This window comes from Argiope bruennichi, chromosome X2, assembly GCF_947563725.1.
Source record: "Argiope bruennichi chromosome X2, qqArgBrue1.1, whole genome shotgun sequence".
NCBI lineage: Eukaryota > Metazoa > Arthropoda > Arachnida > Araneae > Araneidae > Argiope > Argiope bruennichi.
The window spans coordinates 129601204-129617841 of record NC_079163.1 but is presented as its reverse complement, the minus strand read 5'-3'; the positions used below and the strand labels follow the sequence as shown (position 1 = coordinate 129617841).

The following is a 16638-nucleotide window of genomic DNA, read 5'->3' as shown; positions in this document are numbered from 1 at the left end:
CCTGGACTCGTCGGAAGACATCACACAAGTCCACTGTTGCGGTGTCCACAATTCATGCTCTCTACTAAAGGCTAACCGCAGGCGACAGTGAGTCGCAGTAAGTGGAACATATCTGACAGGCCTACGAGCATATAGACCAATCTCCCCAAAGCGTCTGTACACGGTCTGCTTTGAAACTGTCGTAACAGTGGCTGACGATAGCTGACGAGACAGGTCTGACGCTGTGCTCCGCTTGTTTCTTTTGGCAGCAATTGCCAAATACCGGTCCTCATTCGGCGTTGTAACTCGGGGGTGACCTTTTCTGTAACGTCTACTCACATTACCATTATCTTGGAATCGTTGCCAAAGCCTGGAGATGACACTCTGGGCGATTTCAAGTTCCTCGGATACTTCCAGCTGGGTACGCCCACATTCCAGACGGCCGATAATTCTTCCACGTAAAAAATTATTCAAATGCGTCCTTTATGTCATAACTATGCGGTTATTGCACTGAAAGGCTTATAAAGCGCTTGCAAACAATTTTACTTCTTTGCCTGTATTCCTAATACATCACTCTCGTCATTGTGACGTACTATCGGTGTCATCTGGTGGCTTCCTGCAATTTGCTTATGATTTTTGAAGATGTGTGTAGTCCTGTATTTTGGAGTTCGATTTCCGCGTGATCCTTAATTTATGGACATGAGCGTATTATATCTTCAGCGGAATAGAGCCTCAGTTTTCAAACTGCGATACTGCTACCACTTCAACCTGTTTTGTTTTACAACATTGAGGCGATAATACTATAAGGAAGAAGTTAAGAAACTTATCATCTTACGCATCTGAAAGAAGACTTTGAATACCTCACAAATATGCGTTTCACTAATTAACTGTTCGATCGTGTGCCGTTTTTACTCATGCTTACTTAACTTGACTTGCTTCATGTTTGTGAAAATGAAATTTGTAGTTGATCATTTGCTCACATGCTACTTTCAAATTCCATGCACTTGTAGCTCTCGATGATAATCCATTACCTTAATATTTTCCGAAGTTATCAGGTAATTATTATCTTAATTAAATTTTCATTCCATATAAGTGTGCCAGCTGGTAGTGAATTAGAAAAAATATCATTTTAAAAGTCCAACACATCTATGGCGAAGTATTATAGATTAAAAAATAAAAAAAGTAGTTTATAAGCAAAATTTTAAGAATTCTATTTTTTAATACTCTAAAATGTAACTCAATTGTAATAATAACTTAGTAAAAATATTTTTTTTCTAATTAAAAATAAAATGAATTAATTCTAATTTTAAAAAATTACAGACCATTATTTCACATTAATGCTTTTATCAAAGAATGAAAAGCTTTAGTTTTGACATATAATGAGTTAATAATAAATCAGGTATTCTTGCTTCGTCGGTTATTAATAACCAAAATTTAACCTTCATACTGGAATTTTTGTTAGGATTTCTTTCAGAGAAAGAGGCCAAAATTTATCATTCGTCCAATATCCTATTTTTACCGGTACTGTTATGGCAAATACGCCCTCTTTTTATGTAATTACTCGTCAAATATCAAGGCTGAACTACTGCGAGAAATTTTCGAATTTCCAATGGGAGAGAATTTTTTTTTAATGATTTATTATTTTTATGGCATTTCGATATTTTTAAACATGAAGTTCGAAAGTGAACAGCAATAATCCTTGCAAAATCAGGTTCTTTTTTTTTCCTTTGTCAAACTAGACATATTACATTATTAATGTAGTCCTTTAAAAATTAACTTTTTTCTTCGTGAGAATTTTAAATGAAACTCGAAATCATGCAATAAAGAAAGGAAGAATATACAATACATGATATGGAAAGCAACTTAAAAATTTATTTCAAATGTGCTGAAAATCTTCTTCGAATTGAAACGAATACGTCTGCGAATGACTTATATTGGCAAAATAAGTCATCATCTTTCATGATTTCTATCATCTGCTGTTATATATGCTATATATATGTTATCATTTAAATATAAAATTCGGTTTATCAGAAAATAAATATCTATTTCATGGAACAGAGAATAAAGTCAGTTAAATTAGCATTTGTGTTCTTTGATGAAAATAATTCTTTCACGGAATAACGACCAACACGCACAAAAGATTAAAATTATATTCATTATGTATAATGCAAATAAAGTACAAAATATTTAAATTACTTGAATGATAAATTCATTAAGTGATGTGAAAAAAATAGTTGTAAAGAAGAAAATTTTTTTACTAGTTAAGTGCGATGTAAAAGAAAACAGGTCTTTGCATACATATGATCAGGATTTATATTTCTTTTACAATCCACGTATCTGTCATTGCCTAATTAACGAAAAGCCCGATTATTTTCTAGAATAATTAATTAATATGTGAAATCAATATTTTTTTTACATATTTCAAACTGACTTTATACGTTATATCATGAAAGAATTAATCTTTTATAAAGTTCATGAAAAAACTTATGAAAGATTAATTTCTAAAATGAACTTATTCAGTTTAATCATTATTTATATATAAAAAATGTGTTAACGGTAAGTAGAAACACTAGCTTAACCATTTTTAAATTGAAAAAATAAGGAAAATAAAGTTGAATATATTAGAATGTGTAAAGCAATATTTTCTGTTCAGAAATTTCAACAGTTTAATAAAATTAGCTAATTAAAAATTATCAAATTTGTTTAGAATAAATGAGCAAAATAAAAATTATTAATATACATGCATATATTTTCTAATTTCAACAGATAACCAATGGCATAAATACATTTTTTTTTCCTTCAGGGCTATCTATGGCTTTGTAAGTGAATCAGCTTTAAGGGAATGAAAAAGTGTATTACAATTTAACAGTTTTTTTTTTATTTTTATTAGCTCAAATACATTTTTGCGCAAAGATTTTGTAATAATGAAAATTATTTGCTTCGACCAAAAGCACTCATTCTTATTTTTGAAAAAATTAAAAATGGGAATTATTATGGAAAAATAGTAAAAAAGTTTTATTTTTCATTAAATTTTATAATATCTCTTTGTTTAGTTCATTGTTTTCCATTGAATTTGATATTATATTTAATTTTTATGTCACGATTATATTAAAGTTTAGATTACATTTTGTGTTTAATAACTTTTTAGAAAATCAAATACATTTTATATATTTTTATGATAATTAAAAAGATCTATTTCTGGACCAAAATTGCATGATCTTATTTTAAAAATATTGAAAATGAGAGTTATTGTAAAATGTCGAAAAAAATTATTTCTTTGCCATGATCAAAAGGAGCAAATACTATATATCTAATGAATAGTAATTGAATCTAATCATATCATGTGTTAATAGAATTAAAATAAATTCAAGTGGAAATAATTCTGAGAAATCTATTCATGTTTCTTGTATTACTTTCTCAGCTTCCCCAAAAAAGTCAATGCATAGCAAAATTAAATTCATTAATATTGAGCATTATATTTATAAATAAATATGAGCTGAAATTAAAGAATGCAGTTTTTTTTATATAAACGACGAAATAGTTTCTTCTAGTGTTTGTATGTTTACAGTCATATTAATAATCGCAAAAAGTTATATATATATATATTTTTCTATTATGAACCTAAATTAGAAAATGTTTTGAAAAAATCGTAAGAAATTGGATATTTCCTTACAATAATTTTGCTTTTATAACATTGCCTCTGAGAGTTTTGCGTAATATATAAAGTGTCAAAATTTGATATTTATTCGTAATAAACAGTTTATTAAAAATCTGTGTCCCACACTGATATCTCGAGAAAAAAATTAATTAGAGTATATCATTTAATTATCATCCAATATACAAGGTGCTCATTCTAATTATTAATGTTTAAATAGGCATATACTTTTAATTGAAAAAAATATTTTAAATGAATTTAAAAAAAATATTTGTATGCTGTTCGAGTCAATAAAAAACTGCTAAAAAACTAACAAAATTCAACATTTCATCCTGCCCTCCAGTTCCTATTAGCTATGTTTAGTTAAATAATATCACACACGAACATTTTCAAACTGATCTGTATTTCTGCAACGAAAACTGCCCGAGTTACGAAGCTTTCAATTTCATTAATCTTAAGACCATTTCAACGGTTGCTCAGTGAACATTTTCTAATCAACAAATGACCGTGGCAATGGATGAGCCTAAAATAAGGAAATTCAAAGCTTCAGTTTCGGTCGCAAAATAATCATCATTTTTGGCTTGTTTGAAATGTTAGTGCATTAAAATATCTTACTAATTATGACTACAAAGAGTGGAGGACTGTATAACAGTTTAAATTTAATGATTTTTTGGCAATATATTTAACAGAAAAAATATTTATTCATTTAAAGCATTTTACTTATTGGTAGCATATACAAATTCTTAAGATATAAAAATTAACTATTAGGCCACGGTTACAGTCACTCCTGTGTTCTCATTTTTTAATAATGACATCACGGTCAGACTATTTTGATAAATTTGTAGAATGTCAGTGGATAATAAATCATAAAAATTATAATAACATAATCATCTTGTATTTAATCATCTTGTACAGATGGGACTTTTAAAAAAAAAGCGAAACTAAACAGGCCATTTAAAATTGGACACTTTTCTTTTTATGGATACTTCCAGTTCTTTAATGTTAGCTGGTACTGAGCAATAATTATTATACTTCCCCCAAAGTAATCCATCGGAGTGAGATCCAGCGAGAGTGTATGTGGAGCTGTATCTTTTTCCTCAACATTTGTCCAATCAATCAAGCCCTAAAGGTATAATAGTTATAAGGAGGTACGCTGAGCGTACCATTTTTTATTCCTAAGAATCTTTTAAATGTGAGAAATAATGTTACACATTCCACTTTCCATCGCTATTCTCGAAGAATAAAGGTTCATTTATTCACACTCTGACATATAATACTTGGAAATTTTATATGGCGTTTCATAGCTAACCATTCCTCAATCAGCTCGAATGATGACGTATGAATCAGTCAATTTTTTTAAAGTATACTTTTGACTGACAAAAATAGAAAACTGTTGCATGAATGGATTAGAGTCGTACAATTTTTTATAGCTGAGAAGGCTTCACGTTTGTATTTAAAAGTATGAATGACAACACATTTAATTATGTATTAATTGTTTATGTATGAGTTAATCATACAATTTTTGAGGACACCCTAGTCGTCGCGTAAAAGCATATATCTATGTAAATATGAATGAATCACAGTTTTAAAACAATATTTAATTATCTTTATACAATTTTAAAATAATATTTAATTATCTTTATAACTCTGTAAAAATTTAAATATGATATCAATAAAACACCATCTGTTTTATAAGTCAAAATGGCTGCTTAATAATCAGGTTTGTTTACTAAAATAATTTGTTATGGTATTAAATGGCTTCAACAAACAAATCTATATCCTTATAGATTTTTTATATACAATGAAGATTATTTTTTGACAAATTAGATAAATAATGGGTAAGTGCACAGAAAAGGCCGATGTGATGTGGTGGAAAGGTCAGAGGGGTCGAAGTTCGAAAGACGATTCCACTGACGAAACGCTCTGTAAGAGGGTCTTAGCGTTTCTATCTGAGAAAAATGATGTGAAATCTATCTGGGCCAAATGTTATCTAGCTGGTAGGTGCGGAAGTTTGGAGAGGGTCGCCAGCTCAACTGTCATCGTCTTGACTATGGCTCAAAAGTAGGAGGTACGTTTCAAAACAGCCTGAGTATTGACTCAAAATATGGCGTTAATGCAGCTAAAATAAGTTTACAACTGAGTAGTATGTTAAAGGAGATCCTTTATGGTTTTCAAATATATATATATATATATATATATATATATATATATATATATATATATATATATATATATATTGTTATCGTACTCTTAAAATAAAAATAAATTCATTTCTTTTAAATTCATAAGACTCGAAACAACTTATTTGTAGTTAACTATTTATCCAACAATATTTAAAAATTTCTCTTTTTAGTCTACTGAACCAGAAGATTGAATCTTCATTTATTGTCTTTTATAGCCTTTCCTTTTCTTTCAGTGTGATATCATGAATCTTTTTTTTCAAAAAGAGATTATTAAACAATAAAAATGAAAGACTGATTTCTAAAGTTAACATACTGTAACTACTCTTGTTCTTTCTCTTCACATTCATAAACAGGATTTTCTCAAAAATAAATTTCACGCCTAACAGATTGAATCCTTTTCTGTCAAATCTTTTTGCATTTGTTCGTATGCTACTCTATTCCCTTTTATTAAATTCATTCCTGTTGTCACGTTTCCGCACTTCAGATTTCAACCACGTTTCACACATATATTGAAATGGAGGCTTACAATAAATTGATTAAAAAGCACTTTTTTTTTCCTGCAGTGCTCTCATTCATGCTGAAAATTATGAGATAGAGGGCGCTTCCCTGCAGAACAAGAAAAGGAATATATATATATATATATATATATATATATATATATATATATATATATATATATATATATATATATATATATATATATATATATATATATTTCGGAAAGTACGAAAGAAAAATATATATGTTTAAACGGACCAGATGGCCTATGCACCCCATTTGTAAAAGACGAAGTGTGAATCTCTGTTAGAAGATCTTCAAACTTGTTATTGTTATTTAAATGTGCGTAGTAATTAAAATCAAGAACTGGATACTAATTTTAAAATGGCGCATCTGCCCAGAATTTTGGAAAATGCTAAATGTTGAAGGGATGAAATGTGACAAGTGATTCCGAAGAGTGTTTGTGGTTACAATGTACGTTCTGTCCACGCCTTGCCCACACTTTTAAATGCATAAAGGTAAGAACTTCAAAATATTTAAATTCGATTTGGAAAATATTTAATTTTGATAATAATTATCTAGGGTACATTTATGTATGAATTGGAAAGAATGTACAGAAGGTATAGAGCGATTGCAAAAGAAAAGAAGAGTTTTGTGGCCGGTAGGTTCTGTACTATTAAAAGCTGATGAAAATTTGGCATCAGATGAACGAGATGAGTTATGGGAGTCACATAAATTATTATCATGAAAAAACTGTTTTAAAAGAATCAGGCGAAGGAATTCAAAATTTAATCGAAGTAGAATCTTTGGAAGTAAATGTTGTTACGTGTAAGGAATATCAGGTAAAATGGACTCGACCTATGAAATGAATTAATCAAAGATTAGGAAAAGATAAGATTCTGCCAAAATTTTCAAAGTAAGGTTAAACCTCTAAATATTTAAACATCGGTAAAACTTTCAAAACTGGTATTAGAAAAATATCCAGGTCACCTTAAAAAAAATCATGGAATTTTAGAACATTTGCAAACGTACAAAATGATAAACACGAATTCGAAAAATTCGCTCACCTAAAAATATTACTTAGATGCAGTCTCATTGTTGTATTAGAATTCAACGCAAAGAACGTGTAAAAAAGAAATTTACAAAAATGTCGCAAGGCAAGTTATAAATAAATTTGAAAATTTCTATCTCATAAAGAATACAAAGAATGTTGAAATTAAACTTGCAATTCGGAATTTAGAAGGTGTAACAAAGTTCTAATTTGGTCCATTGTTAATATTTATTTTATTAAAAACCATTAAAGAAGAGTTCGTTCTGGAGTTTAATCGAAGGAAAATAAGTAGACAATTTCTTTTATCTTGATTTTGAAGACAAGCATCCATGGCTGTTCATTTACAGAGATAGATTTAGTGAATTTGATTTTCGACAGTCACTATAAACTACTTCACGCTGCAAGTGAAAATGCTTTTGCTTAACACAGAGAAATATTTTGAATCGTAAACGTTGTCAATGTACTTTGAATAAGTACTTGTATGTAAAGTATGTAAAAAGTACAAAGTGCATCTCGGGACATCAAAAATAGACCATCTGATTGTGTTTCAGAATCACCTCCATTTCCTGTGACGGGATTTGATAATGCTAATCCCTTTTTCAGAAAGGATAGCTATGATAAGCACTACTTACTTCTGCCATTTGTGGTTCATATTTAGAACTTTTTCTTTCCATGAATACGGAAGAACTGATTCAGTATTCCGCATATTTATTGATCCATGACGAGATATATTCTGGTTAAGTTAAAACTTCTTTGCGGACATTCGGGTGAAAAAACTCTATGTCCGCATAATGCATCGACATCATCTTTATAAAATTTGTTTTCTTTCTATGAAATAAAAGGCAAATATATTGTAGATAAAGGGGCATGGTGAGGAGAGTTCTTGGGGAGGTATTTTAAAACTTACTTAAGAAAAGTTTTTAAGTGCCTTAATTCTTAAGGGTTTTCTAATCTTTCAATTAATGAGCTAAACACAATTTTTATTGAATCCTGATCAATCTTATACATCCATGATGATACTTCGCCACCATTAACTCCTGTACATTTCTTAATTGGTAAATGTTTGCTTTCTTTTCCAGCCAGAAGAGAAATCCAAGAAGATCTAATTGGGTCTTTTTAAGAAGAACAAAATATATTGAACCACTTTTAGCATCGTTGGAGAAAGCATTTCATTAAGATCTACGAATCCATCAAAGATCTTAATATTAAATTGAAAGTAGATGATGTTGTACTTTCATACGATGAAGTATTCCCAGGAATATGTGGAAGATAGGTAAGATCATAAAAACTTATCTTAGGAGAAATCTAAGATTTGCTCAGATTTCATTAAAGCGGGAAATGGTAAGACACCAGTGCGGTTATTGTGGTATGTATATTATGTATATGCCTTTTATATAATCTTGAATTTCATAGTAATGAATAAGGATTAAATATTTGTTATAGTTTTGATTGAACTTTTGAAAAGCATATCTATCATTTACTCATTATATTTTTTCTGTAATTAAGATTTTCACTGATATTGTATGCACCTTCACATATTTGTAATTTTTTTTTTTTTTTGCATTAAGTATATAAATTTATTAATATTATTTTGTTTACAATTTGAAGGCGTTATTTGCATTTCAGTATTGTTTAAATAGTTATAGGAATGTTGTGACCCATTTAGCCTTACTAATTGTTATAATATAAATCACATTTTTTTTATTATTATTATTAAGCTTCAGTGATTCGCTGTGTGTTTTATTTGTTGGAGCTTAAAAAAGATTACTGGTGTAAAGTGCCGAAAACTGTAAAATAGAAGGCGCTGTTATGTAGCAAGAAAAAAAAAAAGAGAAAGAAGTTGTTTTTTCGTCAAGTAGTAAGTAAAAAATACCTCTTTCAACGGATTAGATGGTATATGCACTCCATTTGTAAAGGGTGAAATATGAAGAAATCGGTTCGATTTACGTTTTGAGCTTTGTGTGGATGGAAGTCCGAAAACTGAGATTTAATCTCAATTGGAAGGTGATTAAGCATATTATTATTACTAAAACCTGCTTCTTAATGAAAATTAAACAATGAACCTTCGACGTACATTTTAAAAATCGGAGATAGAAACGCTTATCATATTGATCGATCGCATTTCATATTAGAGCAGCAGTCAACCCATACAAACCTTGCTATGATCTCGACAGGATCTGTATCTGCCCTAAAGTAGCGTGTGGCTAATGCTACTTTTATCACTCTGTGCGTAAGATAATGATTTGTATCCAAGCCAATCCCCATTTTAGCCTAAGAATTTATTGTCATTTTTATGATTCAAATGGCTGTGTGTGTGTGTCAGCTTTATCACGGAGATTCTAAGTAACATCATAGAACTTGCGGGAATATTACTATTCTTACTCTTAAAAGCTTTAAACCTCGGAAATTTTATACTTCTAGAGGGCATGAATCAATTACCGCAGGGATGTCTTTAGGAGGCTCGTTTTAGTAATCTTTTGCTCAACTGTGATTCATTTTTGATTCACAAATATCTTTATTAGGAAAAATAAAAGTTGTCTTCCAAATGTTGGGTCAATTAGGATTCAAGGTCAGGAAACTTCAGGAAATAATGCTGCACAAAAATGCAGCTTAAATTTTCAAAAATTATCATTTCAAGGCTAGTTTTTATTTACTTTTTTACCATAACTTTGACAAAAGCACCGTTAATATTCTAAGCTGACACCTTACTATACACATATAAACTCGAACTGCATATGTATATTTAAAATTGCTGAAGTCAATGCATCTTAATTATTCAAACGAATAAAAAAAATAGTACAGCTATTTTAAAACTCCAATATTATTAATAAAATATATGAAAGTATTCGAAATGATATTTTAAAGCGTAATGCCTGAGAAGTCAAAATCTCCATGTTTATAAGGTATTATGATTTCACAGAGGTACGAAGAACATCAGAACCACATGTCCCCAACAAGCTAAATCCATCCTTGAATGCAATATTTTTTTTCTTCCTGTGAGTGTTATTATGAGCATATGACAGTTTATGTTTTAGAATTATAAATAAAATTCGATTTTTTATATGTATGAATTATTTAGATGGTTACATTGATTTTTTTTTATTTTATAGATGCATTTAGTTATGCATTTCATGTTATTGTAATTTTGTTTAGTTTCAGAGTAAAGAATTCTGTAAAAATTGATTTATTATTCAGTGACACGGTATAATTTTTTTAAATGTTTGCTTTATTATTAGTTAAGTAAATGAAATTATTATAATTAAATTCATGGTTGATTAAAATGATAAATGATTTTCGTTAAATCTCATATTTTTTTTAGAAAATCATTTGGCCTAACAACTTTTTTAATTGTTAAATATGAACTATATTATTAAGCTCATAGCAGCAAAAATTCTGTTTATTTTCATTATGTTTACTCATCAAAATTCAATTCAAATGGTAACGCATTTTCCCCCTTATTTTCCAGATCATTTCTATGTTGTTTATAACAATTAATACTTTTAGCGTACAAAAAATTAAATAAGTTCAGTAACTAAATTAAGGAATTCAAGTTAGTTAAATACTTGCGAAATTAATTTTATCGATGAATTAGCCACACGCAAAAAAGTAGCAAGGTCATATTAATGCAAGAGTATTTTGTAAATTATTATTTAAATTTGGTTGTAATTTCAATTTTAGCCCTCTCTGGCATAAAATTTGGGGTAGGTCGGAGGAATAAGTGGATTTTAATTTTTTTTAAAAATAGGAGGGGCAATATTTTGATATTTGCCTTGGGAGCTATTTTATTAAGGAATGCCTCTGTATTTATGTGTACCACTATATTAGAATAACCTGCTAATTAGTATGGAATAACTGAAACGAGATTTCCGCTGCAAAATATTTACAGTTATAACTTGTGAATGATTAAGTTTCTTTTTATTTTGTAAATAAGTTCAATTTACTTCACGAAATTTAAAGCAATTTCTTCGTGATTTTTACTTTTGTTAAAAAATGAATTGACTCAAAAACAATGCAACGAATTCTGTCAATAAGTTTATCATCAATTTAGTAATTTGCAATGAAGAAACTGAGGGTAAATAAAAGACAAATTTAGAGTTAAGCGATGGATGATGGAGTGCTTGAAAAAGTAAAATGATAAAAGCAAAGCAACTACAGAGCATGAAATTGTTCAACGAAAAATTAGAAATGAGCGAGTCAATTAACTATTTCATTCATACTACCATATTTATATGAATACTCTTCGTTACATGCGTATTTCCACATTTTCATAAATGGGAATTTCATATGCGAATTTTTTTTAAAAAAAATATGCATGGTAAATTAGCATGAAATTTTTGAAAATTCATAAAAATTGAAAATTTATTATTTAATTCAATTCGCAGAAAGCAAAACTGATTATTCATATTTGCTTACGTCTTAATAGAAATAGAAAAGTTAGTTAAAAAGAAAAATATTAATTTTAGCGAAAATTTTGTGCATTTCACTTCCATCCATTACCGAAATAATCTTACGTGAGGTAGTAAATGAATAAATATTTTGAAAATGAATAACAGATTATTACATTGTATTATCGGATTATATTAGAAGTAATCGCAGTGAATTTTTTATAACTATCAGAATGAACCTACTGACAATACTAGCACGATTTGGTTAATTTTTCAGCTGCTAGAAATAAACGTTACTTCCAATTTGAGAAATGCTTTAAATTATATTTTATGTTTTTTGAGTTATGAAACGTATTGCTGAATTTTAAAAATAAAATCTGAATTTTTATAAAATATCCTAGACACAATAAAATTTTAAACACAAAGAATTCCACTTTTCTGCAACAAAAATTGACCGAATTATGAGATTTTGAATATCAGAATTGTAAATGGGACATTGCTTGTTTAGACATTTTAGTGGCGGCTACGAGAAAGATCGCCAATTAACGAGTCGTGCTTGCTCGAGACGGCCAATGATTGGATTAAATTCAAAGCTTCATGGATCACTGAGTTGTAATCGTTGAAGAATGAAACTTTTTTTGTATAAAATCCTAGAGTGTCAGGAATATTTTACTATAAATGACTGATAGGATCCTGGGGAATTTATAAAAATTTAGACGTTCTAATTTTTAGCAGTGCATTTATTGACGCAAACAACATAAAATATAATTCTTTACGTCATTTAAAGTATTTCCCTATTTTAAGTATTTGTCTATCTCAACCGGTTTAGAAATTTACCATTGGACTATGAATTGACTGGACATTCTGTACGTATGTCATAGGCTAATGGAAAAACACGATTTATGGCAGAGAGTGTCACCATTTAGAAATGTGTCTTGCAAGTTGGAAAAGTTGTTACAAAATGATGAAGTTTTTTGCACACACAAACAAAAATCGCTTAGCCTACGGCATATACATTGATAAAAACTACATAAAACTTTAATATTAAGCTATATATACTCATTTCCAGAAATATACTACTAGATCCATTTGTGTAGCATATACAAAAGGTTTGGTTATTCCAAGCATTCAAAATAATAAATATAGCATGAAACAATTCCATTTTTAATAGAAATAATTACGTTATTTTCAGTTCCATGCTGCAGATTCTTGTGTTAGTTATTTTTCTTCGTTCAATTTTTATTTATTAAATTCTTGCAGATTTATCGAAAATAATATGTTGACATTTATTTCCCATTCAGTGTATACATTGGATTCAGAAGATCCCAGCTATTTCGTTATTTGGGAATTTTCGTTTTCTGGGAATTTCGTTATTTTCGTTTCTTAATATACAATTCATGACGTATTATGACGAGTAATTAAATTTGAGACTTTGTCACCGGTACACAGAATAAAAAAAAAAGATTGCGCTTACTGAAATTCCAATAAATTTGTTTTAGGTGCTTATTTTATTGCAAACATATTATATTAAACTATCTAAGGTTCTTAGAATAAACATATTTTTAAATCAAGCTAAAAATGAGCCTTTGACAGCTGTTAATCAGGAGGCAATTTATTCGCCCTTCAAATATAATACACAATTTATTTTAAATGCTAAGAGTGAGTAGAACATTTTGATTATTAGAATTTTTTAAACAGAAATTTAGAATAGAAAGAAGAATTTTTAAATAAAATATTTACAATAGAATTTAGAGTGTAAATTATTATTGTTATTATTTTTTTTTTCAAAAATTCCATTTTGATTTTTTTTGTATAGTTTTTCAGGTCTTATATGTAAACTTCAAATGACAAAAACATTATTTTTTCTTTGAAATTTTAAAAATCGTGCATTGAAAGTTCCATAGTTTGTCGCATTTTACAGGATCACACTTGGTTATTTTTATGAAAACTTCACTGGTTTTCTAATAATTAAGAATATATTTTAACTGAATAGCTACAATGAGTGTAATTTCACCCTGGCTAAAATTTTAGTTACTGCATATATATGCAGTAATTAGCATTATAATTATCTGCACAATGATCTAATATATTAACGAAGGAAATCGAGTGGGACACGATATGAAAGACAAATTTAGTGAGTTTGTTATGTCTGAATTTAGACAGAAAGGTGTTGAAACATTAGAAAATTGATAATTAGAACGTTTAGTTAATAATCACATTAAAAATCATGATTATTAAGTAAAATAATAATTATAATTAAAAAATTGAATAATTATAATTTAAACAAGATTTAAAGATTTTTTTACATGTATGTCAGCTTTATATGTGTGTCAGCTAAAGGTTACGGATTCCCTTTAAATAGTGATTTAAATTTCAAAAAATTCCGTCTCGCATCAATGCGAGAAGTAAAGTGTAGAAATTCAACTTTTTAAGGCTCTTATCAAAGAATAAAAGTAAAATTCAAGAAACATGAAGTTTCATATTAATGACAGTGGTTTCATCACGTTGAAATCATAGATTACAGAAAGTTATATTAAATACTGATACCTTTTTGCCTATTTTCATGAAAAAGAATAAATTATTTTAAAAGCATGATGGAAGCTATATTACGATTTGGAGGTTGTGTTGTTTACGAGAGTAAAGCTAGTCTGACAGAATGGAAATTAACAAATCGTAATTTTTTAATCTTAGCGAAATAATTTGTCACAATTCTAAGCAAGTTCAAATGGAAATTATTCATTTCTTTTTAATATTGAGGATGATTTAAACTATACGTACACAATTGTATTTCTTCATCATTGATGCAATCATTGTGATTGACAAGATTTAATTCAGAATGATACAAAAGACTTCTAAAATTGACTTGAATCTAGATAGTTTTTGACAAACGATAATTCTTAATAAATGGACATTAAAAAGTTTTCACTGATTCAGTAAAAGCAAAAATGCAACAATAATGCCATTTGCATACGAAAAGTTGTCACACAGAATAACTTTCAAGCATAATGTATTTGTAGATAAACAAATAGTTTTCTATCTCTTTGAAATTCATATAGAAAATATTTTAGTTAATTATTTTTCGATTTTTTTTTGTTTTGTTTACATCTATACAATTGAGTAAACAATTATTGCTTTTTAATGTTTATGAAAAGATCCGAGCATTTATACCAGATATTTATTTTATTATTATCGTTAATGAAAATAAAAATTTGATTGAAATATTTTTAGCTTTTGAAAACAATTATTTATGATATATCACACATTTTTATAACTGAAATTTATTTAACTTCCTTTTAATAGTTTCAGACGATTTTTGTCAATGCAAAAATCGAAAGCATTTCATCGATTATAAAACTTGAAAAAGATTCAATTTCTGGCCAGAAAATTCCACAAAGAATTGTTTTGTAAAATTTATGAAGTTTTTTTAAGCTAATTGAATTTCGAAACATCTTGAAAATTTATTTATTAGACGAAATTGTTAAAGAATTATCTAAAAGATGGCTGGCGGAAATTTAACAAGAAGTTGCAATATATATTATTTTCATGCTATGAATAACAATTAAAAATATATGGAAAATAACACGTTAATCCTCATCTAAATAAAAGTTTGTTTTATGAAATGTTACATTACAGCAATTCTTTACATTATTTCGATATCTTAAACTGATTTATAAAAATTCTCAGTCATCTTTAAAAGATTATCTCTCATTACTATTAAGTCAAATTTATTAATTTAATTCAAAACTCCTCAGCCTAAATTATATCTAAAATTAATAATCAACAAATATGTTGCTCTTCCATTTCTAATAAAGTGGTTTCATATTTTTTAAATTATAATTTCCGGAATACTTTGGAAATTTTAAAAATCTCAAAAAAATTACAGCTGTAAAGAGATTATTATTTATATTATCCTGTATGTTTTAATATATTGACTGTCTTTTTACAGTTTTAGTTTGACAATCATGAATTCTTGAAGGAATAGAATAATTTCTGAATGAAATCAACTTAATTTTAAGTACTAAAAACAGATTTACAACATGGGAAGCTATATTTGAAGTTCCTTATTAAAAATATAATACATATATTTCCACAGTATAAATACAAATACATTATTTAAGATTAAAAATTCTAAAATCTCATATCTACTTATTTGTTTCACACCAAACATCTCAGTTATATGCTTAATACAGAAATAAATTACACAAAACCGCATCATCAACTTTTTATTTGAGCTACAATACCCACATTTCCCCAGCATATACAGCAAAAATCAAATAAAAACTTTCAAAAATTGAAAAGTTCCATATTTCATTTTTTTTATCATATCGCATGCATTTAAACTATGCTTAACAAAAACATGGCAAATTTTAGTGCAGCTGTTTATGAAAACCCCCAAATCCAAATTTTCTCGATACGAACATTTAACAAAAAAAAAAAAAAAAAAAAAAAAAAAACATTCACTAAATAAAAGTTTCGTGTCTAATTTTTGTTTTATCCCATGCATTCTAGAGCAAAGCATTTCATCCCTGGCATTATTTCATAGCATCCAGTACCATCCCCTCTCCCGACACATAACCTTTCAAAATTCCCTAAGCATAAAAACCCTTACCTGAGGAAAACAGATCTAGGATCTACCATGAAGTTCAGGGATTTTGTATCAATCAGGGGTTGTGTAGTGGCTCAATGGGCATGTCATGCATCGTTGTTTTGTGAATGGAAATGGATGCGCGTTCCACCCTCTTCCCTGTAAGCCTTGAATATGGCTCAGTCAGACGAAACCTCCTGCTCGTAGAGATCTGCCTTATCGATCGAGCAAGAATCCACACATGGCCTTGAATTAGATTCGTGTCGTTCTCTCTTCATCTTGCGAGACATAGGTTTCTATAT

At 28.4% G+C, this 16638-nt stretch overlaps 1 protein-coding gene across 1 annotated transcript in view; it reads right to left on the bottom strand.

Annotated features, from left to right (window-relative positions):
- LOC129960513 (uncharacterized) overlaps positions 1–16530 on the bottom strand; it is a 35577-nt gene extending 19047 nt beyond the window's left edge. Inside the window, exon 1 of the mRNA XM_056073989.1 lies at positions 16361–16530. The gene's annotated coding sequence lies outside the window, so the exon portion shown is untranslated. The remainder of the gene's footprint in view (positions 1–16360) is intronic.
- Positions 16531–16638: the final 108 nt, after the last annotated feature.